The sequence below is a fragment of the Schistocerca cancellata genome, chromosome 1 (genome assembly GCF_023864275.1).
Source record: "Schistocerca cancellata isolate TAMUIC-IGC-003103 chromosome 1, iqSchCanc2.1, whole genome shotgun sequence".
In the NCBI taxonomy this organism is placed as follows: Eukaryota; Metazoa; Arthropoda; class Insecta; order Orthoptera; family Acrididae; genus Schistocerca; species Schistocerca cancellata.
The window spans coordinates 5,765,412-5,790,165 of record NC_064626.1 but is presented as its reverse complement, the minus strand read 5'-3'; the positions used below and the strand labels follow the sequence as shown (position 1 = coordinate 5,790,165).

At 54.6% G+C, this 24,754-nt stretch overlaps 1 protein-coding gene and 24 non-coding genes across 25 annotated transcripts in view; all 25 read left to right on the top strand.

Annotated features, from left to right (window-relative positions):
- Positions 1–24,754, top strand: part of LOC126148542 (uncharacterized) — a gene marked incomplete at its 5' end in the record, with an annotated part of 95,356 nt that overhangs the window by 47,037 nt on the left and 23,565 nt on the right. The gene's annotated exons all lie outside the window — the stretch shown is intronic.
- On the top strand, positions 428–546 carry LOC126101181 (5S ribosomal RNA). Its single transcript, XR_007522287.1, has one exon. It is a non-coding gene; the product is annotated as a 5S ribosomal RNA (ribosomal RNA).
- Positions 1,397–1,515, top strand: LOC126100037 (5S ribosomal RNA). Its single transcript, XR_007522133.1, has one exon. It is a non-coding gene; the product is annotated as a 5S ribosomal RNA (ribosomal RNA).
- On the top strand, positions 2,362–2,480 carry LOC126098442 (5S ribosomal RNA). Its single transcript, XR_007522119.1, has one exon. It is a non-coding gene; the product is annotated as a 5S ribosomal RNA (ribosomal RNA).
- On the top strand, positions 3,333–3,451 carry LOC126098321 (5S ribosomal RNA). The gene has a single exon (XR_007522118.1). It is a non-coding gene; the product is annotated as a 5S ribosomal RNA (ribosomal RNA).
- Positions 4,299–4,417, top strand: LOC126098187 (5S ribosomal RNA). The gene has a single exon (XR_007522116.1). It is a non-coding gene; the product is annotated as a 5S ribosomal RNA (ribosomal RNA).
- On the top strand, positions 5,270–5,388 carry LOC126098065 (5S ribosomal RNA). The gene has a single exon (XR_007522115.1). It is a non-coding gene; the product is annotated as a 5S ribosomal RNA (ribosomal RNA).
- Positions 6,421–6,539, top strand: LOC126097943 (5S ribosomal RNA). Its single transcript, XR_007522114.1, has one exon. It is a non-coding gene; the product is annotated as a 5S ribosomal RNA (ribosomal RNA).
- Positions 7,391–7,509, top strand: LOC126097822 (5S ribosomal RNA). The gene has a single exon (XR_007522113.1). It is a non-coding gene; the product is annotated as a 5S ribosomal RNA (ribosomal RNA).
- On the top strand, positions 8,548–8,666 carry LOC126097700 (5S ribosomal RNA). The gene has a single exon (XR_007522112.1). It is a non-coding gene; the product is annotated as a 5S ribosomal RNA (ribosomal RNA).
- LOC126097578 (5S ribosomal RNA) lies at positions 9,518–9,636 on the top strand. Its single transcript, XR_007522111.1, has one exon. It is a non-coding gene; the product is annotated as a 5S ribosomal RNA (ribosomal RNA).
- Positions 10,488–10,606, top strand: LOC126097456 (5S ribosomal RNA). The gene has a single exon (XR_007522110.1). It is a non-coding gene; the product is annotated as a 5S ribosomal RNA (ribosomal RNA).
- On the top strand, positions 11,416–11,534 carry LOC126096593 (5S ribosomal RNA). The gene has a single exon (XR_007522059.1). It is a non-coding gene; the product is annotated as a 5S ribosomal RNA (ribosomal RNA).
- On the top strand, positions 12,568–12,686 carry LOC126095674 (5S ribosomal RNA). Its single transcript, XR_007521964.1, has one exon. It is a non-coding gene; the product is annotated as a 5S ribosomal RNA (ribosomal RNA).
- LOC126095589 (5S ribosomal RNA) lies at positions 13,538–13,656 on the top strand. Its single transcript, XR_007521962.1, has one exon. It is a non-coding gene; the product is annotated as a 5S ribosomal RNA (ribosomal RNA).
- LOC126095497 (5S ribosomal RNA) lies at positions 14,503–14,621 on the top strand. The gene has a single exon (XR_007521960.1). It is a non-coding gene; the product is annotated as a 5S ribosomal RNA (ribosomal RNA).
- On the top strand, positions 15,431–15,549 carry LOC126095416 (5S ribosomal RNA). The gene has a single exon (XR_007521959.1). It is a non-coding gene; the product is annotated as a 5S ribosomal RNA (ribosomal RNA).
- LOC126101203 (5S ribosomal RNA) lies at positions 16,583–16,701 on the top strand. The gene has a single exon (XR_007522290.1). It is a non-coding gene; the product is annotated as a 5S ribosomal RNA (ribosomal RNA).
- Positions 17,560–17,678, top strand: LOC126095337 (5S ribosomal RNA). The gene has a single exon (XR_007521957.1). It is a non-coding gene; the product is annotated as a 5S ribosomal RNA (ribosomal RNA).
- On the top strand, positions 18,525–18,643 carry LOC126095288 (5S ribosomal RNA). Its single transcript, XR_007521949.1, has one exon. It is a non-coding gene; the product is annotated as a 5S ribosomal RNA (ribosomal RNA).
- LOC126101582 (5S ribosomal RNA) lies at positions 19,942–20,060 on the top strand. Its single transcript, XR_007522348.1, has one exon. It is a non-coding gene; the product is annotated as a 5S ribosomal RNA (ribosomal RNA).
- LOC126095228 (5S ribosomal RNA) lies at positions 20,909–21,027 on the top strand. The gene has a single exon (XR_007521941.1). It is a non-coding gene; the product is annotated as a 5S ribosomal RNA (ribosomal RNA).
- LOC126101576 (5S ribosomal RNA) lies at positions 21,884–22,002 on the top strand. Its single transcript, XR_007522347.1, has one exon. It is a non-coding gene; the product is annotated as a 5S ribosomal RNA (ribosomal RNA).
- LOC126101528 (5S ribosomal RNA) lies at positions 22,868–22,986 on the top strand. The gene has a single exon (XR_007522335.1). It is a non-coding gene; the product is annotated as a 5S ribosomal RNA (ribosomal RNA).
- LOC126105641 (5S ribosomal RNA) lies at positions 23,845–23,963 on the top strand. Its single transcript, XR_007523320.1, has one exon. It is a non-coding gene; the product is annotated as a 5S ribosomal RNA (ribosomal RNA).

The window sequence follows — 24,754 nt, the reverse complement described above, 5'->3', positions numbered from 1 at the left end:
GAATGGTGCGAATGCACTGCAAACTACGCAGACACCTGGTGTGAGGCGAGGCGAGGCGAGGCGTGGCGAGGCGAGGAAGCCCACATCGCTACCAGTGGGCCCTCCAGCACGACACTGCCACACCCCGCACAGGCCCTCCGCTGAACACCAGGGACAAGATGCGTCCTCCGCTAGTGTCGAAGGCTGCACGCGCCCAGCGAATGACAGGGGGTGCAACGAGCAGCAGTGCGTCTCACACACGCGGCGGTGCGCCCGCCAATTCGGCCGTCACTCTGCTGGGACGCCGGGCGTGCCTCCCCGCGCCGTCCTCGAGGAACTGGCGGTTGCGGAAGGAAGCGCTTTCGTCAAATGCGGCCGAAAACTAACATTTTGTGTGTTGGGAGAAAAGCCGAACGCGAATTCTGCCGTGCTCCTACATTAGATGAGCGCCAACGGCCATACCATGATGAATACACCGGTTCTCGTCCGATCACCGAAGTTAAGCTTCATCGGGCCCGGCTAGTACTTGGATGGGTGACCGCCTGGGAAACCCGGGTGCTGTTGGCTCCCTTACTGTTTTTTTTTTTTTTGTTATGTCGCCAGCCCAATTTTCAAACTACCTTTCTGTTGTGACAAAGATGCTTCCTTAAGCCTTTTAAACTACTGTAATGGAACGAAAATGCAGTAATTAACTCAGTTTGAGGGAGAATGTGCTAACCAAGTTTGCCAAGAAGACTTTGAAAACGACAAAACACTACGAATCGGCAGGTGATTTCTGAAATACGTCACCGCCTATTGTTGTGTAGGTGTGTTGAGTTCCAAATTTGATTTGTAACCACGAACTTATTCCTTAGTCGTCTCGTCTCGTCTCGTCTCGTCCCGCAGACGTTTGTCGTGCTTGCGCTGTCATATGGACCACGACCCGAGCGGCAGCGAGCGGCAGTCGAGCAAAGTCGGGACAAGTCGGGACGGGGACAGGGACAGGGATAGGAATGGTGCGAATGCACTGCAAACTACGCAGACACCTGGTGTGAGGCGAGGCGAGGCGAGGCGTGGTGAGGCGAGGAAGCCCACATCGCTACCAGTGGGCCCTCCAGCACGACACTGCCACACCCCGCACAGGCCCTCCGCTGAACACCAGGGAAAAGATGCGTCCTCCGCTAGTGTCGAAGGCTGCACGCGCCCAGCGAATGACAGGGGGTGCAACGAGCAGCAGTGCGTCTAACACACGCGGCGGTGCGCCCGCCAATTCGGCCGTCACTCTGCTGGGACGCCGGGCGTGCCTCCCCGCGCCGTCCTCGAGGAACTGGCGGTTGCGGAAGGAAGCGCTTTCGTCAAATGCGGCCGAAAACTAACATTTTGTGTGTTGGGAGAAAAGCCGAACGCGAATTCTGCCGTGCTCCTACATTAGATGAGCGTCAACGGCCATACCATGATGAATACACCGGTTCTCGTCCGATCACCGAAGTTAAGCATCATCGGGCCCGGCTAGTACTTGGATGGGTGACCGCCTGGGAAACCCGGGTGCTGTTGGCTCCCTTACTGTTTTTTTTTTGTTATGTCGCCAGCCCAATTTTCAAACTACCTTTCTGTTGTGACAAAGATGCTTCCTTAAGCCTTTTAAACTACTGTAATGGAACGAAAATGCAGTAATTAACTCAGTTTGAGGGAGAATGTGCTAACCAAGTTTGCCAAGAAGACTTTGAAAACGACAAAACAGTACGAATCGGCAGGTGATTTCTGAAATACGTCACCGCCTATTGTTGTGTAGGTGTGTTGAGTTCCAAATTTGATTTGTAACCACGAATTTATTCCTTAGTCGTCTCGTCTCGTCTCGTCTCGTCCCGCAGACGTTTGTCGTGCTTGCGCTGTCATATGGACCACGACCCGAGCGGCAGCGAGCGGCAGTCGAGCAAAGTCGGGACAAGTCGGGACGGGGACAGGGACAGGGATAGGAATGGTGCGAATGCACTGCAAACTTACGCAGACACCTGGTGTGAGGCGAGGCGAGGCGAGGCGAGGCGAGGCGAGGAAGCCCACATCGCTACCAGTGGGCTATCCAGAACGACACTGCCACACCCCGCACAGGCCCTCCGCTGAACACCAGGGACAAGATGCGTCCTCCGCTAGTGTCGAAGGCTGCACGCTCCCAGCGAATGACAGGGGGTGCAACGAGTAGCAGTGCGTCTCACACACGCGGCGGTGCGCCCGCCAATCGGCCGTCACTCTGCTGGGACGCCGGGCGCGCCTCCCCGCGCCGTCCTCGAGGAACTGGCGGTTGCGGAAGGAAGCGCTTTCGTCAAATGCGGCCGAAAACTAACATTTTGTGTGTTGGGAGAAAAGCCGAACGCGAATTCTGCCGTGCTCCTACATTAGATGAGCGCCAACGGCCATACCATGATGAATACACCGGTTCTCGTCCGATCACCGAAGTTAAGCATCATCGGGCCCGGCTAGTACTTGGATGGGTGACCGCCTGGGAAACCCGGGTGCTGTTGGCTCCCTTACTGTTTTTTTTTTGTTATGTCGCCAGCCCAATTTTCAAACTACCTTTCTGTTGTGACAAAGATGCTTCCTTAAGCCTTTTAAACTACTGTAATGGAACGAAAATGCAGTTAATTAACTCAGTTTGAGGGAGAATGTGCTAACCAAGTTTGCCAAGAAGACTTTGAAAACGACAAAACAGTACGAATCGGCAGGTGATTTCTGAAATACGTCACCGCCTATTGTTGTGTAGGTGTGTTGAGTTCCAAATTTGATTTGTAACCACGAATTTATTCCTTAGTCGTCTCGTCTCGTCTCGTCTCGTCTCGTCCCGCAGACGTTTGTCGTGCTTGCGCTGTCATATGGACCACGACCCGAGCGGCAGCGAGCGGCAGTCGAGCAAAGTCGGGACAAGTCGGGACGGGGACAGGGACAGGGATAGGAATGGTGCGAATGCACTGCAAACTACGCAGACACCTGGTGTGAGGCGAGGCGAGGCGAGGCGTGGCGAGGCGAGGTAGCCCACATCGCTACCAGTGGGCCCTCCAGCACGACACTGCCACACCCCGCACAGGCCCTCCGCTGAACACCAGGGACAAGATGCGTCCTCCGCTAGTGTCGAAGGCTGCACGCGCCCAGCGAATGACAGGGGGTGCAACGAGCAGCAGTGCGTCTAACACACGCGGCGGTGCGCCCGCCAATTCGGCCGTCACTCTGCTGGGACGCCGGGCGTGCCTCCCCGCGCCGTCCTCGAGGAACTGGCGGTTGCGGAAGGAAGCGCTTTCGTCAAATGCGGCCGAAAACTAACATTTTGTGTGTTGGGAGAAAAGCCGAACGCGAATTCTGCCGTGCTCCTACATTAGATGAGCGCCAACGGCCATACCATGATGAATACACCGGTTCTCGTCCGATCACCGAAGTTAAGCATCATCGGGCCCGGCTAGTACTTGGATGGGTGACCGCCTGGGAAACCCGGGTGCTGTTGGCTCCCTTACTGTTTTTTTTTTGTTATGTCGCCAGCCCAATTTTCAAACTACCTTTCTGTTGTGACAAAGATGCTTCCTTAAGCCTTTTAAACTACTGTAATGGAACGAAAATGCAGTTAATTAACTCAGTTTGAGGGAGAATGTGCTAACCAAGTTTGCCAAGAAGACTTTGAAAACGACAAAACAGTACGAATCGGCAGGTGATTTCTGAAATACGTCACCGCCTATTGTTGTGTAGGTGTGTTGAGTTCCAAATTTGATTTGTAACCACGAATTTATTCCTTAGTCGTCTCGTCTCGTCTCGTCTCGTCCCGCAGACGTTTGTCGTGCTTGCGCTGTCATATGGACCACGACCCGAGCGGCAGCGAGCGGCAGTCGAGCAAAGTCGGGACAAGTCGGGACGGGGACAGGGACAGGGATAGGAATGGTGCGAATGCACTGCAAACTACGCAGACACCTGGTGTGAGGCGAGGCGAGGCGAGGCGTGGCGAGGCGAGGTAGCCCACATCGCTACCAGTGGGCCCTCCAGCACGACACTGCCACACCCCGCACAGGCCCTCCGCTGAACACCAGGGACAAGATGCGTCCTCCGCTAGTGTCGAAGGCTGCACGCGCCCAGCGAATGACAGGGGGTGCAACGAGCAGCAGTGCGTCTAACACACGCGGCGGTGCGCCCGCCAATTCGGCCGTCACTCTGCTGGGACGCCGGGCGTGCCTCCCCGCGCCGTCCTCGAGGAACTGGCGGTTGCGGAAGGAAGCGCTTTCGTCAAATGCGGCCGAAAACTAACATTTTGTGTGTTGGGAGAAAAGCCGAACGCGAATTCTGCCGTGCTCCTACATTAGATGAGCGCCAACGGCCATACCATGATGAATACACCGGTTCTCGTCCGATCACCGAAGTTAAGCATCATCGGGCCCGGCTAGTACTTGGATGGGTGACCGCCTGGGAAACCCGGGTGCTGTTGGCTCCCTTACTGTTTTTTTTTTGTTATGTCGCCAGCCCAATTTTCAAACTACCTTTCTGTTGTGACAAAGATGCTTCCTTATGCCTTTTAAACTACTGTAATGGAACGAAAATGCAGTAATTAACTCAGTTTGAGGGAGAATGTGCTAACCAAGTTTGCCAAGAAGACTTTGAAAACGACAAAACAGTACGAATCGGCAGGTGATTTCTGAAATACGTCACCGCCTATTGTTGTGTAGGAGTGTAGAGTTCCAAATTTGATTTGTAACCACGAATTTATTCCTTAGTCGTCTCGTCTCGTCTCGTCTCGTCTCGTCCCGCAGACGTTTGTCGTGCTTGCGCTGTCATATGGACCACGACCCGAGCGGCAGCGAGCGGCAGTCGAGCAAAGTCGGCACAAGTCGGGACGGGGACAGGGACAGGGATAGGAATGGTGCGAATGCACTGCAAACTTACGCAGACACCTGGTGTGAGGCGAGGCGAGGCGAGGCGAGGCGAGGCGAGGAAGCCCACATCGCTACCAGTGGGCCCTCCAGCACGACACTGCCACACCCCGCACAGGCCCTCCGCTGAACACCAGGGACAAGATGCGTCCTCCGCTAGTGTCGAAGGCTGCACGCGCCCAGCGAATGACAGGGGGTGCAACGAGCAGCAGTGCGTCTCACACACGCGGCGGTGCGCCCGCCAATTCGGCCGTCACTCTGCTGGGACGCCGGGCGCGCCTCCCCGCGCCGTCCTCGAGGAACTGGCGGTTGCGGAAGGAAGCGCTTTCGTCAAATGCGGCCGAAAACTAACATTTTGTGTGTTGGGAGAAAAGCCGAACGCGAATTCTGCCGTGCTCCTACATTAGATGAGCGCCAACGGCCATACCATGATGAATACACCGGTTCTCGTCCGATCACCGAAGTTAAGCATCATCGGGCCCGGCTAGTACTTGGATGGGTGACCGCCTGGGAAACCCGGGTGCTGTTGGCTCCCTTACTGTTTTTTTTTGTTATGTCGCCAGCCCAATTTTCAAACTACCTTTCTGTTGTGACAAAGATGCTTCCTTAAGCCTTTTAAACTACTGTAATGGAACGAAAATGCAGTAATTAACTCAGTTTGAGGGAGAATGTGCTAACCAAGTTTGCCAAGAAGACTTTGAAAACGACAAAACAGTACGAATCGGCAGGTGATTTCTGAAATACGTCACCGCCTATTGTTGTGTAGGTGTGTTGAGTTCCAAATTTGATTTGTAACCACGAATTTATTCCTTAGTCGTCTCGTCTCGTCTCGTCTCGTCCCGCAGACGTTTGTCGTGCTTGCGCTGTCATATGGACCACGACCCGAGCGGCAGCGAGCGGCAGTCGAATCGGCAGGTGATTTCTGAAATACGTCACCGCCTATTGTTGTGTAGGTGTGTTGAGTTCCAAATTTGATTTGTAACCACGAATTTATTCCTTAGTCGTCTCGTCTCGTCTCGTCTCGTCCCGCAGACGTTTGTCGTGCTTGCGCTGTCATATGGACCACGACCCGAGCGGCAGCGAGCGGCAGTCGAGCAAAGTCGGGACAAGTCGGGACGGGGACAGGGACAGGGATAGGAATGGTGCGAATGCACTGCAAACTACGCAGACACCTGGTGTGAGGCGAGGCGAGGCGAGGCGTGGCGAGGCGAGGTAGCCCACATCGCTACCAGTGGGCCCTCCAGCACGACACTGCCACACCCCGCACAGGCCCTCCGCTGAACACCAGGGACAAGATGCGTCCTCCGCTAGTGTCGAAGGCTGCACGCGCCCAGCGAATGACAGGGGGTGCAACGAGCAGCAGTGCGTCTAACACACGCGGCGGTGCGCCCGCCAATTCGGCCGTCACTCTGCTGGGACGCCGGGCGTGCCTCCCCGCGCCGTCCTCGAGGAACTGGCGGTTGCGGAAGGAAGCGCTTTCGTCAAATGCGGCCGAAAACTAACATTTTGTGTGTTGGGAGAAAAGCCGAACGCGAATTCTGCCGTGCTCCTACATTAGATGAGCGCCAACGGCCATACCATGATGAATACACCGGTTCTCGTCCGATCACCGAAGTTAAGCATCATCGGGCCCGGCTAGTACTTGGATGGGTGACCGCCTGGGAAACCCGGGTGCTGTTGGCTCCCTTACTGTTTTTTTTTTGTTATGTCGCCAGCCCAATTTTCAAACTACCTTTCTGTTGTGACAAAGATGCTTCCTTATGCCTTTTAAACTACTGTAATGGAACGAAAATGCAGTAATTAACTCAGTTTGAGGGAGAATGTGCTAACCACGTTTGCCAAGAAGACTTTGAAAACGACAAAACAGTACGAATCGGCAGGTGATTTCTGAAATACGTCACCGCCTATTGTTGTGTAGGAGTGTAGAGTTCCAAATTTGATTTGTAACCACGAATTTATTCCTTAGTCGTCTCGTCTCGTCTCGTCTCGTCTCGTCCCGCAGACGTTTGTCGTGCTTGCGCTGTCATATGGACCACGACCCGAGCGGCAGCGAGCGGCAGTCGAGCAAAGTCGGGACAAGTCGGGACGGGGACAGTGACAGGGATAGGAATGGTGCGAATGCACTGCAAACTTACGCAGACACCTGGTGTGAGGCGAGGCGAGGCGAGGCGAGGCGAGGCGAGGAAGCCCACATCGCTACCAGTGGGCTATCCAGCACGACACTGCCACACCCCGCACAGGCCCTCCGCTGAACACCAGGGACAAGATGCGTCCTCCGCTAGTGTCGAAGGCTGCACGCGCCCAGCGAATGACAGGGGGTGCAACGAGTAGCAGTGCGTCTCACACACGCGGCGGTGCGCCCGCCAATCGGCCGTCACTCTGCTGGGACGCCGGGCGCGCCTCCCCGCGCCGTCCTCGAGGAACTGGCGGTTGCGGAAGGAAGCGCTTTCGTCAAATGCGGCCGAAAACTAACATTTTGTGTGTTGGGAGAAAAGCCGAACGCGAATTCTGCCGTGCTCCTACATTAGATGAGCGCCAACGGCCATACCATGATGAATACACCGGTTCTCGTCCGATCACCGAAGTTAAGCATCATCGGGCCCGGCTAGTACTTGGATGGGTGACCGCCTGGGAAACCCGGGTGCTGTTGGCTCCCTTACTGTTTTTTTTTTGTTATGTCGCCAGCCCAATTTTCAAACTACCTTTCTGTTGTGACAAAGATGCTTCCTTAAGCCATTTAAACTACTGTAATGGAACGAAAATGCAGTAATTAACTCAGTTTGAGGGAGAATGTGCTAACCAAGTTTGCCAAGAAGACTTTGAAAACGACAAAACAGTACGAATCGGCAGGTGATTTCTGAAATACGTCACCGCCTATTGTTGTGTAGGTGTGTTGAGTTCCAAATTTGATTTGTAACCACGAATTTATTCCTTAGTCGTCTCGTCTCGTCTCGTCTCGTCCCGCAGACGTTTGTCGTGCTTGCGCTGTCATATGGACCACGACCCGAGCGGCAGCGAGCGGCAGTCGAATCGGCAGGTGATTTCTGAAATACGTCACCGCCTATTGTTGTGTAGGTGTGTTGAGTTCCAAATTTGATTTGTAACCACGAATTTATTCCTTAGTCGTCTCGTCTCGTCTCGTCTCGTCTCGTCCCGCAGACGTTTGTCGTGCTTGCGCTGTCATATGGACCACGACCCGAGCGGCAGCGAGCGGCAGTCGAGCAAAGTCGGGACAAGTCGGGACGGGGACAGGGACAGGGATAGGAATGGTGCGAATGCACTGCAAACTACGCAGACACCTGGTGTGAGGCGAGGCGAGGCGAGGCGTGGCGAGGCGAGGTAGCCCACATCGCTACCAGTGGGCCCTCCAGCACGACACTGCCACACCCCGCACAGGCCCTCCGCTGAACACCAGGGACAAGATGCGTCCTCCGCTAGTGTCGAAGGCTGCACGCGCCCAGCGAATGACAGGGGGTGCAACGAGCAGCAGTGCGTCTAACACACGCGGCGGTGCGCCCGCCAATTCGGCCGTCACTCTGCTGGGACGCCGGGCGTGCCTCCCCGCGCCGTCCTCGAGGAACTGGCGGTTGCGGAAGGAAGCGCTTTCGTCAAATGCGGCCGAAAACTAACATTTTGTGTGTTGGGAGAAAAGCCGAACGCGAATTCTGCCGTGCTCCTACATTAGATGAGCGCCAACGGCCATACCATGATGAATACACCGGTTCTCGTCCGATCACCGAAGTTAAGCATCATCGGGCCCGGCTAGTACTTGGATGGGTGACCGCCTGGGAAACCCGGGTGCTGTTGGCTCCCTTACTGTTTTTTTTTTGTTATGTCGCCAGCCCAATTTTCAAACTACCTTTCTGTTGTGACAAAGATGCTTCCTTATGCCTTTTAAACTACTGTAATGGAACGAAAATGCAGTAATTAACTCAGTTTGAGGGAGAATGTGCTAACCACGTTTGCCAAGAAGACTTTGAAAACGACAAAACAGTACGAATCGGCAGGTGATTTCTGAAATACGTCACCGCCTATTGTTGTGTAGGAGTGTAGAGTTCCAAATTTGATTTGTAACCACGAATTTATTCCTTAGTCGTCTCGTCTCGTCTCGTCTCGTCTCGTCCCGCAGACGTTTGTCGTGCTTGCGCTGTCATATGGACCACGACCCGAGCGGCAGCGAGCGGCAGTCGAGCAAAGTCGGGACAAGTCGGGACGGGGACAGTGACAGGGATAGGAATGGTGCGAATGCACTGCAAACTTACGCAGACACCTGGTGTGAGGCGAGGCGAGGCGAGGCGAGGCGAGGCGAGGAAGCCCACATCGCTACCAGTGGGCTATCCAGCACGACACTGCCACACCCCGCACAGGCCCTCCGCTGAACACCAGGGACAAGATGCGTCCTCCGCTAGTGTCGAAGGCTGCACGCGCCCAGCGAATGACAGGGGGTGCAACGAGTAGCAGTGCGTCTCACACACGCGGCGGTGCGCCCGCCAATCGGCCGTCACTCTGCTGGGACGCCGGGCGCGCCTCCCCGCGCCGTCCTCGAGGAACTGGCGGTTGCGGAAGGAAGCGCTTTCGTCAAATGCGGCCGAAAACTAACATTTTGTGTGTTGGGAGAAAAGCCGAACGCGAATTCTGCCGTGCTCCTACATTAGATGAGCGCCAACGGCCATACCATGATGAATACACCGGTTCTCGTCCGATCACCGAAGTTAAGCATCATCGGGCCCGGCTAGTACTTGGATGGGTGACCGCCTGGGAAACCCGGGTGCTGTTGGCTCCCTTACTGTTTTTTTTTTGTTATGTCGCCAGCCCAATTTTCAAACTACCTTTCTGTTGTGACAAAGATGCTTCCTTAAGCCTTTTAAACTACTGTAATGGAACGAAAATGCAGTAATTAACTCAGTTTGAGGGAGAATGTGCTAACCAAGTTTGCCAAGAAGACTTTGAAAACGACAAAACAGTACGAATCGGCAGGTGATTTCTGAAATACGTCACCGCCTATTGTTGTGTAGGTGTGTTGAGTTCCAAATTTGATTTGTAACCACGAATTTATTCCTTAGTCGTCTCGTCTCGTCTCGTCTCGTCTCGTCCCGCAGACGTTTGTCGTGCTTGCGCTGTCATATGGACCACGACCCGAGCGGCAGCGAGCGGCAGTCGAGCAAAGTCGGGACAAGTCGGGACGGGGACAGGGACAGGGATAGGAATGGTGCGAATGCACTGCAAACTACGCAGACACCTGGTGTGAGGCGAGGCGAGGCGAGGCGTGGCGAGGCGAGGTAGCCCACATCGCTACCAGTGGGCCCTCCAGCACGACACTGCCACACCCCGCACAGGCCCTCCGCTGAACACCAGGGACAAGATGCGTCCTCCGCTAGTGTCGAAGGCTGCACGCGCCCAGCGAATGACAGGGGGTGCAACGAGCAGCAGTGCGTCTAACACACGCGGCGGTGCGCCCGCCAATTCGGCCGTCACTCTGCTGGGTCGCCGGGCGTGCCTCCCCGCGCCGTCCTCGAGGAACTGGCGGTTGCGGAAGGAAGCGCTTTCGTCAAATGCGGCCGAAAACTAACATTTTGTGTGTTGGGAGAAAAGCCGAACGCGAATTCTGCCGTGCTCCTACATTAGATGAGCGCCAACGGCCATACCATGATGAATACACCGGTTCTCGTCCGATCACCGAAGTTAAGCATCATCGGGCCCGGCTAGTACTTGGATGGGTGACCGCCTGGGAAACCCGGGTGCTGTTGGCTCCCTTACTGTTTTTTTTTTGTTATGTCGCCCCTTATGCCTTTTAAACTACTGTAATGGAACGAAAATGCAGTAATTAACTCAGTTTGAGGGAGAATGTGCTAACCAAGTTTGCCAAGAAGACTTTGAAAACGACAAAACAGTACGAATCGGCAGGTGATTTCTGAAATACGTCACCGCCTATTGTTGTGTAGGAGTGTAGAGTTCCAAATTTGATTTGTAACCACGAATTTATTCCTTAGTCGTCTCGTCTCGTCTCGTCTCGTCTCGTCCCGCAGACGTTTGTCGTGCTTGCGCTGTCATATGGACCACGACCCGAGCGGCAGCGAGCGGCAGTCGAGCAAAGTCGGCACAAGTCGGGACGGGGACAGGGACAGGGATAGGAATGGTGCGAATGCACTGCAAACTTACGCAGACACCTGGTGTGAGGCGAGGCGAGGCGAGGCGAGGCGAGGCGAGGAAGCCCACATCGCTACCAGTGGGCCCTCCAGCACGACACTGCCACACCCCGCACAGGCCCTCCGCTGAACACCAGGGACAAGATGCGTCCTCCGCTAGTGTCGAAGGCTGCACGCGCCCAGCGAATGACAGGGGGTGCAACGAGCAGCAGTGCGTCTCACACACGCGGCGGTGCGCCCGCCAATTCGGCCGTCACTCTGCTGGGAAGCCGGGCGTGCCTCCCCGCGCCGTCCTCGAGGAACTGGCGGTTGCGGAAGGAAGCGCTTTCGTCAAATGCGGCCGAAAACTAACATTTTGTGTGTTGGGAGAAAAGCCGAACGCGAATTCTGCCGTGCTCCTACATTAGATGAGCGCCAACGGCCATACCATGATGAATACACCGGTTCTCGTCCGATCACCGAAGTTAAGCATCATCGGGCCCGGCTAGTACTTGGATGGGTGACCGCCTGGGAAACCCGGGTGCTGTTGGCTCCCTTACTGTTTTTTTTTTGTTATGTCGCCAGCCCAATTTTCAAACTACCTTTCTGTTGTGACACAGATGCTTCCTTAAGCCTTTTAAACTACTGTAATGGAACGAAAATGCAGTAATTAACTCAGTTTGAGGGAGAATGTGCTAACCAAGTTTGCCAAGAAGACTTTGAAAACGACAAAACAGTACGAATCGGCAGGTGATTTCTGAAATACGTCACCGCCTATTGTTGTGTAGGTGTGTTGAGTTCCAAATTTGATTTGTAACCACGAATTTATTCCTTAGTCGTCTCGTCTCGTCTCGTCTCGTCCCGCAGACGTTTGTCGTGCTTGCGCTGTCATATGGACCACGACCCGAGCGGCAGCGAGCGGCAGTCGAATCAGCAGGTGATTTCTGAAATACGTCACCGCCTATTGTTGTGTAGGTGTGTTGAGTTCCAAATTTGATTTGTAACCACGAATTTATTCCTTAGTCGTCTCGTCTCGTCTCGTCTCGTCCCGCAGACGTTTGTCGTGCTTGCGCTGTCATATGGACCACGACCCGAGCGGCAGCGAGCGGCAGTCGAGCAAAGTCGGGACAAGTCGGGACGGGGACAGGGACAGGGATAGGAATGGTGCGAATGCACTGCAAACTACGCAGACACCTGGTGTGAGGCGAGGCGAGGCGAGGCGTGGCGAGGCGAGGTAGCCCACATCGCTACCAGTGGGCCCTCCAGCACGACACTGCCACACCCCGCACAGGCCCTCCGCTGAACACCAGGGACAAGATGCGTCCTCCGCTAGTGTCGAAGGCTGCACGCGCCCAGCGAATGACAGGGGGTGCAACGAGCAGCAGTGCGTCTAACACACGCGGCGGTGCGCCCGCCAATTCGGCCGTCACTCTGCTGGGACGCCGGGCGTGCCTCCCCGCGCCGTCCTCGAGGAACTGGCGGTTGCGGAAGGAAGCGCTTTCGTCAAATGCGGCCGAAAACTAACATTTTGTGTGTTGGGAGAAAAGCCGAACGCGAATTCTGCCGTGCTCCTACATTAGATGAGCGCCAACGGCCATACCATGATGAATACACCGGTTCTCGTCCGATCACCGAAGTTAAGCATCATCGGGCCCGGCTAGTACTTGGATGGGTGACCGCCTGGGAAACCCGGGTGCTGTTGGCTCCCTTACTGTTTTTTTTTTGTTATGTCGCCAGCCCAATTTTCAAACTACCTTTCTGTTGTGACAAAGATGCTTCCTTATGCCTTTTAAACTACTGTAATGGAACGAAAATGCAGTAATTAACTCAGTTTGAGGGAGAATGTGCTAACCACGTTTGCCAAGAAGACTTTGAAAACGACAAAACAGTACGAATCGGCAGGTGATTTCTGAAATACGTCACCGCCTATTGTTGTGTAGGAGTGTAGAGTTCCAAATTTGATTTGTAACCACGAATTTATTCCTTAGTCGTCTCGTCTCGTCTCGTCTCGTCTCGTCCCGCAGACGTTTGTCGTGCTTGCGCTGTCATATGGACCACGACCCGAGCGGCAGCGAGCGGCAGTCGAGCAAAGTCGGGACAAGTCGGGACGGGGACAGTGACAGGGATAGGAATGGTGCGAATGCACTGCAAACTTACGCAGACACCTGGTGTGAGGCGAGGCGAGGCGAGGCGAGGCGAGGCGAGGAAGCCCACATCGCTACCAGTGGGCTATCCAGCACGACACTGCCACACCCCGCACAGGCCCTCCGCTGAACACCAGGGACAAGATGCGTCCTCCGCTAGTGTCGAAGGCTGCACGCGCCCAGCGAATGACAGGGGGTGCAACGAGTAGCAGTGCGTCTCACACACGCGGCGGTGCGCCCGCCAATCGGCCGTCACTCTGCTGGGACGCCGGGCGCGCCTCCCCGCGCCGTCCTCGAGGAACTGGCGGTTGCGGAAGGAAGCGCTTTCGTCAAATGCGGCCGAAAACTAACATTTTGTGTGTTGGGAGAAAAGCCGAACGCGAATTCTGCCGTGCTCCTACATTAGATGAGCGCCAACGGCCATACCATGATGAATACACCGGTTCTCGTCCGATCACCGAAGTTAAGCATCATCGGGCCCGGCTAGTACTTGGATGGGTGACCGCCTGGGAAACCCGGGTGCTGTTGGCTCCCTTACTGTTTTTTTTTTGTTATGTCGCCAGCCCAATTTTCAAACTACCTTTCTGTTGTGACAAAGATGCTTCCTTAAGCCTTTTAAACTACTGTAATGGAACGAAAATGCAGTAATTAACTCAGTTTGAGGGAGAATGTGCTAACCAAGTTTGCCAAGAAGACTTTGAAAACGACAAAACAGTACGAATCGGCAGGTGATTTCTGAAATACGTCACCGCCTATTGTTGTGTAGGTGTGTTGAGTTCCAAATTTGATTTGTAACCACGAATTTATTCCTTAGTCGTCTCGTCTCGTCTCGTCTCGTCCCGCAGACGTTTGTCGTGCTTGCGCTGTCATATGGACCACGACCCGAGCGGCAGCGAGCGGCAGTCGAGCAAAGTCGGGACAAGTCGGGACGGGGACAGGGACAGGGATAGGAATGGTGCGAATGCACTGCAAACTACGCAGACACCTGGTGTGAGGCGAGGCGAGGCGAGGCGTGGCGAGGCGAGGTAGCCCACATCGCTACCAGTGGGCCCTCCAGCACGACACTGCCACACCCCGCACAGGCCCTCCGCTGAACACCAGGGACAAGATGCGTCCTCCGCTAGTGTCGAAGGCTGCACGCGCCCAGCGAATGACAGGGGGTGCAACGAGCAGCAGTGCGTCTAACACACGCGGCGGTGCGCCCGCCAATTCGGCCGTCACTCTGCTGGGTCGCCGGGCGTGCCTCCCCGCGCCGTCCTCGAGGAACTGGCGGTTGCGGAAGGAAGCGCTTTCGTCAAATGCGGCCGAAAACTAACATTTTGTGTGTTGGGAGAAAAGCCGAACGCGAATTCTGCCGTGCTCCTACATTAGATGAGCGCCAACGGCCATACCATGATGAATACACCGGTTCTCGTCCGATCACCGAAGTTAAGCATCATCGGGCCCGGCTAGTACTTGGATGGGTGACCGCCTGGGAAACCCGGGTGCTGTTGGCTCCCTTACTGTTTTTTTTTTGTTATGTCGCCCCTTATGCCTTTTAAACTACTGTAATGGAACGAAAATGCAGTAATTAACTCAGTTTGAGGGAGAATGTGCTAACCAAGTTTGCCAAGAAGACTTTGAAAACGACAAAACAGTACGAATCGGCAGGTGATTTCTGAAATACGTCACCGCCTATTGTTGTGTAGGAGTGTAGAGTTCCAAATTTGATTTGTAACCACGAATTTATTCCTTAGTCGTCTCGTCTCGTCTCGTCTCGTCTCGTCCCGCAGACGTTTGTCGTGCTTGCGCTGTCATATGGACCACGACCCGAGCGGCAGCGAGCGGCAGTCGAGCAAAGTCGGCACAAGTCGGGACGGGGACAGGGACAGGGATAGGAATGGTGCGAATGCACTGCAAACTTACGCAGACACCTGGTGTGAGGCGAGGCGAGGCGAGGCGAGGCGAGGCGAGGAAGCCCACATCGCTACCAGTGGGCCCTCCAGCACGACACTGCCACACCCCGCACAGGCCCTCCGCTGAACACCAGGGACAAGATGCGTCCTCCGCTAGTGTCGAAGGCTGCACGCGCCCAGCGAATGACAGGGGGTGCAACGAGCAGCAGTGCGTCTCACACACGCGGCGGTGCGCCCGCCAATTCGGCCGTCACTCTGCTGGGACGCCGGGCGCGCCTCCCCGCGCCGTCCTCGAGGAACTGGCGGTTGCGGAAGGAAGCGCTTTCGTCAAATGCGGCCGAAAACTAACATTTTGTGTGTTGGGAGAAAAGCCGAACGCGAATTCTGCCGTGCTCCTACATTAGATGAGCGCCAACGGCCATACCATGATGAATACACCGGTTCTCGTCCGATCACCGAAGTTAAGCATCATCGGGCCCGGCTAGTACTTGGATGGGTGACCGCCTGGGAAACCCGGGTGCTGTTGGCTCCCTTACTGTTTTTTGTTTGTTATGTCGCCAGCCCAATTTTCAAACTACCTTTCTGTTGTGACACAGATGCTTCCTTAAGCCTTTTAAACTACTGTAATGGAACGAAAATGCAGTAATTAACTCAGTTTGAGGGAGAATGTGCTAACCAAGTTTGCCAAGAAGACTTTGAAAACGACAAAACAGTACGAATCGGCAGGTGATTTCTGAAATACGTCACCGCCTATTGTTGTGTAGGTGTGTTGAGTTCCAAATTTGATTTGTAACCACGAATTTATTCCTTAGTCGTCTCGTCTCGTCTCGTCTCGTCCCGCAGACGTTTGTCGTGCTTGCGCTGTCATATGGACCACGACCCGAGCGGCAGCGAGCGGCAGTCGAATCGGCAGGTGATTTCTGAAATACGTCACCGCCTATTGTTGTGTAGGTGTGTTGAGTTCCAAATTTGATTTGTAACCACGAATTTATTCCTTAGTCGTCTCGTCTCGTCTCGTCTCGTCCCGCAGACGTTTGTCGTGCTTGCGCTGTCATATGGACCACGACCCGAGCGGCAGCGAGCGGCAGTCGAGCAAAGTCGGGACAAGTCGGGACGGGGACAGGGACAGGGATAGGAATGGTGCGAATGCACTGCAAACTACGCAGACACCTGGTGTGAGGCGAGGCGAGGCGAGGCGTGGCGAGGCGAGGTAGCCCACATCGCTACCAGTGGGCCCTCCAGCACGACACTGCCACACCCCGCACAGGCCCTCCGCTGAACACCAGGGACAAGATGCGTCCTCCGCTAGTGTCGAAGGCTGCACGCGCCCAGCGAATGACAGGGGGTGCAACGAGCAGCAGTGCGTCTAACACACGCGGCGGTGCGCCCGCCAATTCGGCCGTCACTCTGCTGGGACGCCGGGCGTGCCTCCCCGCGCCGTCCTCGAGGAACTGGCGGTTGCGGAAGGAAGCGCTTTCGTCAAATGCGGCCGAAAACTAACATTTTGTGTGTTGGGAGAAAATCCGAACGCGAATTCTGCCGTGCTCCTACATTAGATGAGCGCCAACGGCCATACCATGATGAATACACCGGTTCTCGTCCGATCACCGAAGTTAATCATCATCGGGCCCGGCTAGTACTTGGATGGGTGACCGCCTGGGAAACCCGGGTGCTGTTGGCTCCCTTACTGTTTTTTTTTTTGTTATGTCGCCAGCCCAATTTTCAAACTACCTTTCTGTTGTGACAAAGATGCTTCCTTATGCCTTTTAAACTACTGTAATGGAACGAAAATGCAGTAATTAACTCAGTTTGAGGGAGAATGTGCTAACCAAGTTTGCCAAGAAGACTTTGAAAACGACAAAACAGTACGAATCGGCAGGTGATTTCTGAAATACGTCACCGCCTATTGTCGTGTAGGAGTGTAGAGTTCCAAATTTGATTTGTAACCACGAATTTATTCCTTAGTCGTCTCGTCTCGTCTCGTCTCGTCTCGTCTCGTCCCGCAGACGTTTGTCGTGCTTGCGCTGTCATATGGACCACGACCCGAGCGGCAGCGAGCGGCAGTCGAGCAAAGTCGGGACAAGTCGGGACGGGGACAGGGACAGGGATAGGAATGGTGCGAATGCACTGCAAACTTACGCAGACACCTGGTGTGAGGCGAGGCGAGGCGAGGCGAGGCGAGGCGAGGAAGCCCACATCGCTACCAGTGGGCTATCCAGCACGACACTGCCACACCCCGCACAGGCCCTCCGCTGAACACCAGGGACAAGATGCGTCCTCCGCTAGTGTCGAAGGCTGCACGCGCCCAGCGAATGACAGGGGGTGCAACGAGCAGCAGTGCGTCTCACACACGCGGCGGTGCGCCCGCCAATTCGGCCGTCACTCTGCTGGGACGCCGGGCGCGCCTCCCCGCGCCGTCCTCGAGGAACTGGCGGTTGCGGAAGGAAGCGCTTTCGTCAAATGCGGCCGAAAACTAACATTTTGTGTGTTGGGAGAAAAGCCGAACGCGAATTCTGCCGTGCTCCTACATTAGATGAGCGCCAACGGCCATACCATGATGAATACACCGGTTCTCGTCCGATCACCGAAGTTAAGCATCATCGGGCCCGGCTAGTACTTGGATGGGTGACCGCCTGGGAAACCCGGGTGCTGTTGGCTCCCTTACTGTTTTTTTTTTGTTATGTCGCCAGCCCAATTTTCAAACTACCTTTCTGTTGTGACAAAGATGCTTCCTTAAGCCTTTTAAACTACTGTAATGGAACGAAAATGCAGTAATTAACTCAGTTTGAGGGAGAATGTGCTAACCAAGTTTGCCAAGAAGACTTTGAAAACGACAAAACAGTACGAATCGGCAGGTGATTTCTGAAATACGTCACCGCCTATTGTTGTGTAGGTGTGTTGAGTTCCAAATTTGATTTGTAACCACGAATTTATTCCTTAGTCGTCTCGTCTCGTCTCGTCTCGTCCCGCAGACGTTTGTCGTGCTTGCGCTGTCATATGGACCACGACCCGAGCGGCAGCGAGCGGCAGTCGAGCAAAGTCGGGACAAGTCGGGACGGGGACAGGGACAGGGATAGGAATGGTGCGAATGCACTGCAAACTACGCAGACACCTGGTGTGAGGCGAGGCGAGGCGAGGCGTGGCGAGGCGAGGTAGCCCACATCGCTACCAGTGGGCCCTCCAGCACGACACTGCCACACCCCGCACAGGCCCTCCGCTGAACACCAGGGACAAGATGCGTCCTCCGCTAGTGTCGAAGGCTGCACGCGCCCAGCGAATGACAGGGGGTGCAACGAGCAGCAGTGCGTCTAACACACGCGGCGGTGCGCCCGCCAATTCGGCCGTCACTCTGCTGGGACGCCGGGCGTGCCTCCCCGCGCCGTCCTCGAGGAACTGGCGGTTGCGGAAGGAAGCGCTTTCGTCAAATGCGGCCGAAAACTAACATTTTGTGTGTTGGGAGAAAAGCCGAACGCGAATTCTGCCGTGCTCCTACATTAGATGAGCGCCAACGGCCATACCATGATGAATACACCGGTTCTCGTCCGATCACCGAAGTTAAGCATCATCGGGCCCGGCTAGTACTTGGATGGGTGACCGCCTGGGAAACCCGGGTGCTGTTGGCTCCCTTACTGTTTTTTTTTTTGTTATGTCGCCAGCCCAATTTTCAAACTACATTTCTGTTGTGACAAAGAAAAAAAAAATGAAAAAAAAAAAAAAAAAAAAAAAAAAAAAAAAAAGGTGCTGTTGGCTCTTTTTTCTTATGTCGCCAGCCCAATTTTCGAACTACCTTTCTGTTGTGAAAAAAAAAAAAAAAAAAAGGTGCTGTTGGCTCCCTTCCTGTTTTTTTTTTTTTTTGTTATGTCGCCAGTCCAATTTTCAAACTACCTTTCAAAAAAAAAAAAAAAAAAAAAAAAGGTGCTGTTGGCTCCCTTCCTGTTTTTTTTTTTGTTATGTCGCCAGCCCAATTTTCAAACTACATTTCTGTTGTGACAAAGAAAAAAAAAATGAAAAAAAAAAAAAAAAAATAAAAATAAAAAAAAAAAAAAAAAAAAGGTGCTGTTGGCTCCCTTACTGTTTTTTTTTTGTTATGTCGCCAGCCCAATTTTCAAACTACCTTTCTGTTGTGACAAAGATGCTTCCTTAAGCCTTTTAAACTACTGTAATGGAACGAAAATGCAGTAATTAACTCAGTTTGAGGGAGAATGTGCTAACCAAGTTTGCCAAGAAGACTTTGAAAACGACAAAACAGTACGAATCGGCAGGTGATTTCTGAAATACGTCACCGCCTATTGTCGTGTAGGAGTGTAGAGTTCCAAATTTGATTTGTAACCACGAATTTATTCCTTAGTCGTCTCGTCTCGTCTCATCTCGTCTCGTCTCGTCCCGCAGACGTTTGTCGTGCTTGCGCTGTCATATGGACCACGACCCGAGCGGCAGCGAGCGGCAGTCGAGCAAAGTCGGCACAAGTCGGGACGGGGACAGGGACAGGGATAGGAATGGTGCGAATGCACTGCAAACTACGCAGACACCTGGTGTGAGGCGAGGCGAGGCGAGGCGTGGCGAGGCGAGGAAGCCCACATCGCTACCAGTGGGCCCTCCAGCACGACACTGCCACACCCCGCACAGGCCCTCCGCTGAACACCAGGGACAAGATGCGTCCTCCGCTAGTGTCGAAGGCTGCACGCGCCCAGCGAATGACAGGGGGTGCAACGAGCAGCAGTGCGTCTAACACACGCGGCGGTGCGCCCGCCAATTCGGCCGTCACTCTGCTGGGACGCCGGGCGTGCCTCCCCGCGCCGTCCTCGAGGAACTGGCGGTTGCGGAAGGAAGCGCTTTCGTCAAATGCGGCCGAAAACTAACATTTTGTGTGTTGGGAGAAAAGCCGAACGCGAATTCTGCCGTGCTCCTACATTAGATGAGCGTCAACGGCCATACCATGATGAATACACCGGTTCTCGTCCGATCACCGAAGTTAAGCATCATCGGGCCCGGCTAGTACTTGGATGGGTGACCGCCTGGGAAACCCGGGTACTGCTGGCTCCCTTCCTGTTTTTTTTTTTTGTTATGTCGCCAGCCCAATTTTCAAACTACCTTTCTGTTGTGACAAAGATGCTTCTTTAAGCCTTTTAAACTACTGTAATGGTACGAAAATGCAGTAATTAACTCAGTTTGAGGGAGAATGTGCTAACCAAGTTTGCCAAGAAGACTTTGAAAACGACAAAACAGTACGAATCGGCAGGTGATTTCTGAAATACGTCACCGCCTATTGTTGTGTAGGTGTGTTGAGTTCCAAATTTGATTTGTAACCACGAATTTATTCCTTAGTCGTCTCGTCTCGTCTCGTCTCGTCCCGCAGACGTTTGTCGTGCTTGCGCTGTCATATGGACCACGACCCGAGCGGCAGCGAGCGGCAGTCGAGCAAAGTCGGCACAAGTCGGGACGGGGACAGGGACAGGGATAGGAATGGTGCGAATGCACTGCAAACTACGCAGACACCTGGTGTGAGGCGAGGCGAGGCGAGGCGTGGCGAGGCGAGGTAGCCCACATCGCTACCAGTGGGCCCTCCAGCACGACACTGCCACACCCCGCACAGGCCCTCCGCTGAACACCAGGGACAAGATGCGTCCTCCGCTAGTGTCGAAGGCTGCACGCGCCCAGCGAATGACAGGGGGTGCAACGAGCAGCAGTGCGTCTAACACACGCGGCGGTGCGCCCGCCAATTCGGCCGTCACTCTGCTGGGACGCCGGGCGTGCCTCCCCGCGCCGTCCTCGAGGAACTGGCGGTTGCGGAAGGAAGCGCTTTCGTCAAATGCGGCCGAAAACTAACATTTTGTGTGTTGGGAGAAAAGCCGAACGCGAATTCTGCCGTGCTCCTACATTAGATGAGCGCCAACGGCCATACCATGATGAATACACCGGTTCTCGTCCGATCACCGAAGTTAAGCATCATCGGGCCCGGCTAGTACTTGGATGGGTGACCGCCTGGGAAACCCGGGTGCTGTTGGCTCCCTTACTGTTTTTTTTTTGTTATGTCGCCAGCCCAATTTTCAAACTACCTTTCTGTTGTGACAAAGATGCTTCCTTATGCCTTTTAAACTACTGTAATGGAACGAAAATGCAGTAATTAACTCAGTTTGAGGGAGAATGTGCTAACCAAGTTTGCCAAGAAGACTTTGAAAACGACAAAACAGTACGAATCGGCAGGTGATTTCTGAAATACGTCACCGCCTATTGTCGTGTAGGAGTGTAGAGTTCCAAATTTGATTTGTAACCACGAATTTATTCCTTAGTCGTCTCGTCTCGTCTCATCTCGTCTCGTCTCGTCCCGCAGACGTTTGTCGTGCTTGCGCTGTCATATGGACCACGACCCGAGCGGCAGCGAGCGGCAGTCGAGCAAAGTCGGCACAAGTCGGGACGGGGACAGGGACAGGGATAGGAATGGTGCGAATGCACTGCAAACTACGCAGACACCTGGTGTGAGGCGAGGCGAGGCGAGGCGTGGTGAGGCGAGGAAGCCCACATCGCTACCAGTGGGCCCTCCAGCACGACACTGCCACACCCCGCACAGGCCCTCCGCTGAACACCAGGGACAAGATGCGTCCTCCGCTAGTGTCGAAGGCTGCACGCGCCCAGCGAATGACAGGGGGTGCAACGAGCAGCAGTGCGTCTAACACACGCGGCGGTGCGCCCGCCAATTCGGCCGTCACTCTGCTGGGACGCCGGGCGTGCCTCCCCGCGCCGTCCTCGAGGAACTGGCGGTTGCGGAAGGAAGCGCTTTCGTCAAATGCGGCCGAAAACTAACATTTTGTGTGTTGGGAGAAAAGCCGAACGCGAATTCTGCCGTGCTCCTACATTAGATGAGCGTCAACGGCCATACCATGATGAATACACCGGTTCTCGTCCGATCACCGAAGTTAAGCATCATCGGGCCCGGCTAGTACTTGGATGGGTGACCGCCTGGGAAACCCGGGTACTGCTGGCTCCCTTCCTGTTTTTTTTTTTTTTGTTATGTCGCCAGCCCAATTTTCAAACTACCTTTCTGTTGTGACAAAGATGCTTCTTTAAGCCTTTTAAACTACTGTAATGGTACGAAAATGCAGTAATTAACTCAGTTTGAGGGAGAATGTGCTAACCAAGTTTGCCAAGAAGACTTTGAAAACGACAAAACAGTACGAATCGGCAGGTGATTTCTGAAATACGTCACCGCCTATTGTTGTGTAGGTGTGTTGAGTTCCAAATTTGATTTGTAACCACGAATTTATTCCTTAGTCGTCTCGTCTCGTCTCGTCTCGTCTCGTCCCGCAGACGTTTGTCGTGCTTGCGCTGTCATATGGACCACGACCCGAGCGGCAGCGAGCGGCAGTCGAGCAAAGTCGGCACAAGTCGGGACGGGGACAGGGACAGGGATAGGAATGGTGCGAATGCACTGCAAACTACGCAGACACCTGGTGTGAGGCGAGGCGAGGCGAGGCGAGGCGAGGCGTGGCGAGGCGAGGTAGCCCACATCGCTACCAGTGGGCCCTCCAGCACGACACTGCCACACCCCGCACAGGCCCTCCGCTGAACACCAGGGACAAGATGCGTCCTCCGCTAGTGTCGAAGGCTGCACGCGCCCAGCGAATGACAGGGGGTGCAACGAGCAGCAGTGCGTCTAACACACGCGGCGGTGCGCCCGCCAATTCGGCCGTCACTCTGCTGGGACGCCGGGCGTGCCTCCCCGCGCCGTCCTCGAGGAACTGGCGGTTGCGGAAGGAAGCGCTTTCTTCAAATGCGGCCGAAAACTAACATTTTGTGTGTTGGGAGAAAAGCCGAACGCGAATTCTGCCGTGCTCCTACATTAGATGAGCGCCAACGGCCATACCATGATGAATACACCGGTTCTCGTCCGATCACCGAAGTTAAGCATCATCGGGCCCGGCTAGTACTTGGATGGGTGACCGCCTGGGAAACTCGGGTGCTGCTGGCTCCCTTCCTGTTTTTTTTTTTGTTATGTCGCCAGCCCAATTTTCAAACTACCTCTCTGTTGTGACAAAGATGCTTCTTTAAGCCTTTTAAACTACTGTAATGGTACGAAAATGCAGTAAATAACTCAGTTTGAGGGAGAATGTGCTAACCAAGTTTGCCAAGAAGACTTTGAAAACGACAAAACAGTACGAATCGGCAGGTGATTTCTGAAATACGTCACCGCCTATTGTTGTGTAGGAGTGTAGAGTTCCAAATTTGATTTGTAACCACGAATTTATTCCTTAGTCGTCTCGTCTCGTCTCGTCTCGTCTCGTCTCGTCCCGCAGACGTTTGTCGTGCTTGCGCTGTCATATGGACCACGACCCGAGCGGCAGCGAGCGGCAGTCGAGCAAAGTCGGGACAAGTCGGGACGGGGACAGGGACAGGGATAGGAATGGTGCGAATGCACTGCAAACTTACGCAGACACCTGGTGTGAGGCGAGGCGAGGCGAGGCGAGGCGAGGCGAGGAAGCCCACATCGCTACCAGTGGGCTATCCAGCACGACACTGCCACACCCCGCACAGGCCCTCCGCTGAACACCAGGGACAAGATGCGTCCTCCGCTAGTGTCGAAGGCTGCACGCGCCCAGCGAATGACAGGGGGTGCAACGAGCAGCAGTGCGTCTCACACACGCGGCGGTGCGCCCGCCAATTCGGCCGTCACTCTGCTGGGACGCCGGGCGCGCCTCCCCGCGCCGTCCTCGAGGAACTGGCGGTTGCGGAAGGAAGCGCTTTCGTCAAATGCGGCCGAAAACTAACATTTTGTGTGTTGGGAGAAAAGCCGAACGCGAATTCTGCCGTGCTCCTACATTAGATGAGCGCCAACGGCCATACCATGATGAATACACCGGTTCTCGTCCGATCACCGAAGTTAAGCATCATCGGGCCCGGCTAGTACTTGGATGGGTGACCGCCTGGGAAACCCGGGTGCTGTTGGCTCCCTTACTGTTTTTTTTTTGTTATGTCGCCAGCCCAATTTTCAAACTACCTTTCTGTTGTGACAAAGATGCTTCCTTAAGCCTTTTAAACTACTGTAATGGAACGAAAATGCAGTAATTAACTCAGTTTGAGGGAGAATGTGCTAACCAAGTTTGCCAAGAAGACTTTGAAAACGACAAAACAGTACGAATCGGCAGGTGATTTCTGAAATACGTCACCGCCTATTGTTGTGTAGGTGTGTTGAGTTCCAAATTTGATTTGTAACCACGAATTTATTCCTTAGTCGTCTCGTCTCGTCTCGTCTCGTCCCGCAGACGTTTGTCGTGCTTGCGCTGTCATATGGACCACGACCCGAGCGGCAGCGAGCGGCAGTCGAGCAAAGTCGGCACAAGTCGGGACGGGGACAGGGACAGGGATAGGAATGGTGCGAATGCACTGCAAACTACGCAGACACCTGGTGTGAGGCGAGGCGAGGCGAGGCGTGGCGAGGCGAGGTAGCCCACATCGCTACCAGTGGGCCCTCCAGCACGACACTGCCACACCCCGCACAGGCCCTCCGCTGAACACCAGGGACAAGATGCGTCCTCCGCTAGTGTCGAAGGCTGCACGCGCCCAGCGAATGACAGGGGGTGCAACGAGCAGCAGTGCGTCTAACACACGCGGCGGTGCGCCCGCCAATTCGGCCGTCACTCTGCTGGGACGCCGGGCGTGCCTCCCCGCGCCGTCCTCGAGGAACTGGCGGTTGCGGAAGGAAGCGCTTTCGTCAAATGCGGCCGAAAACTAACATTTTG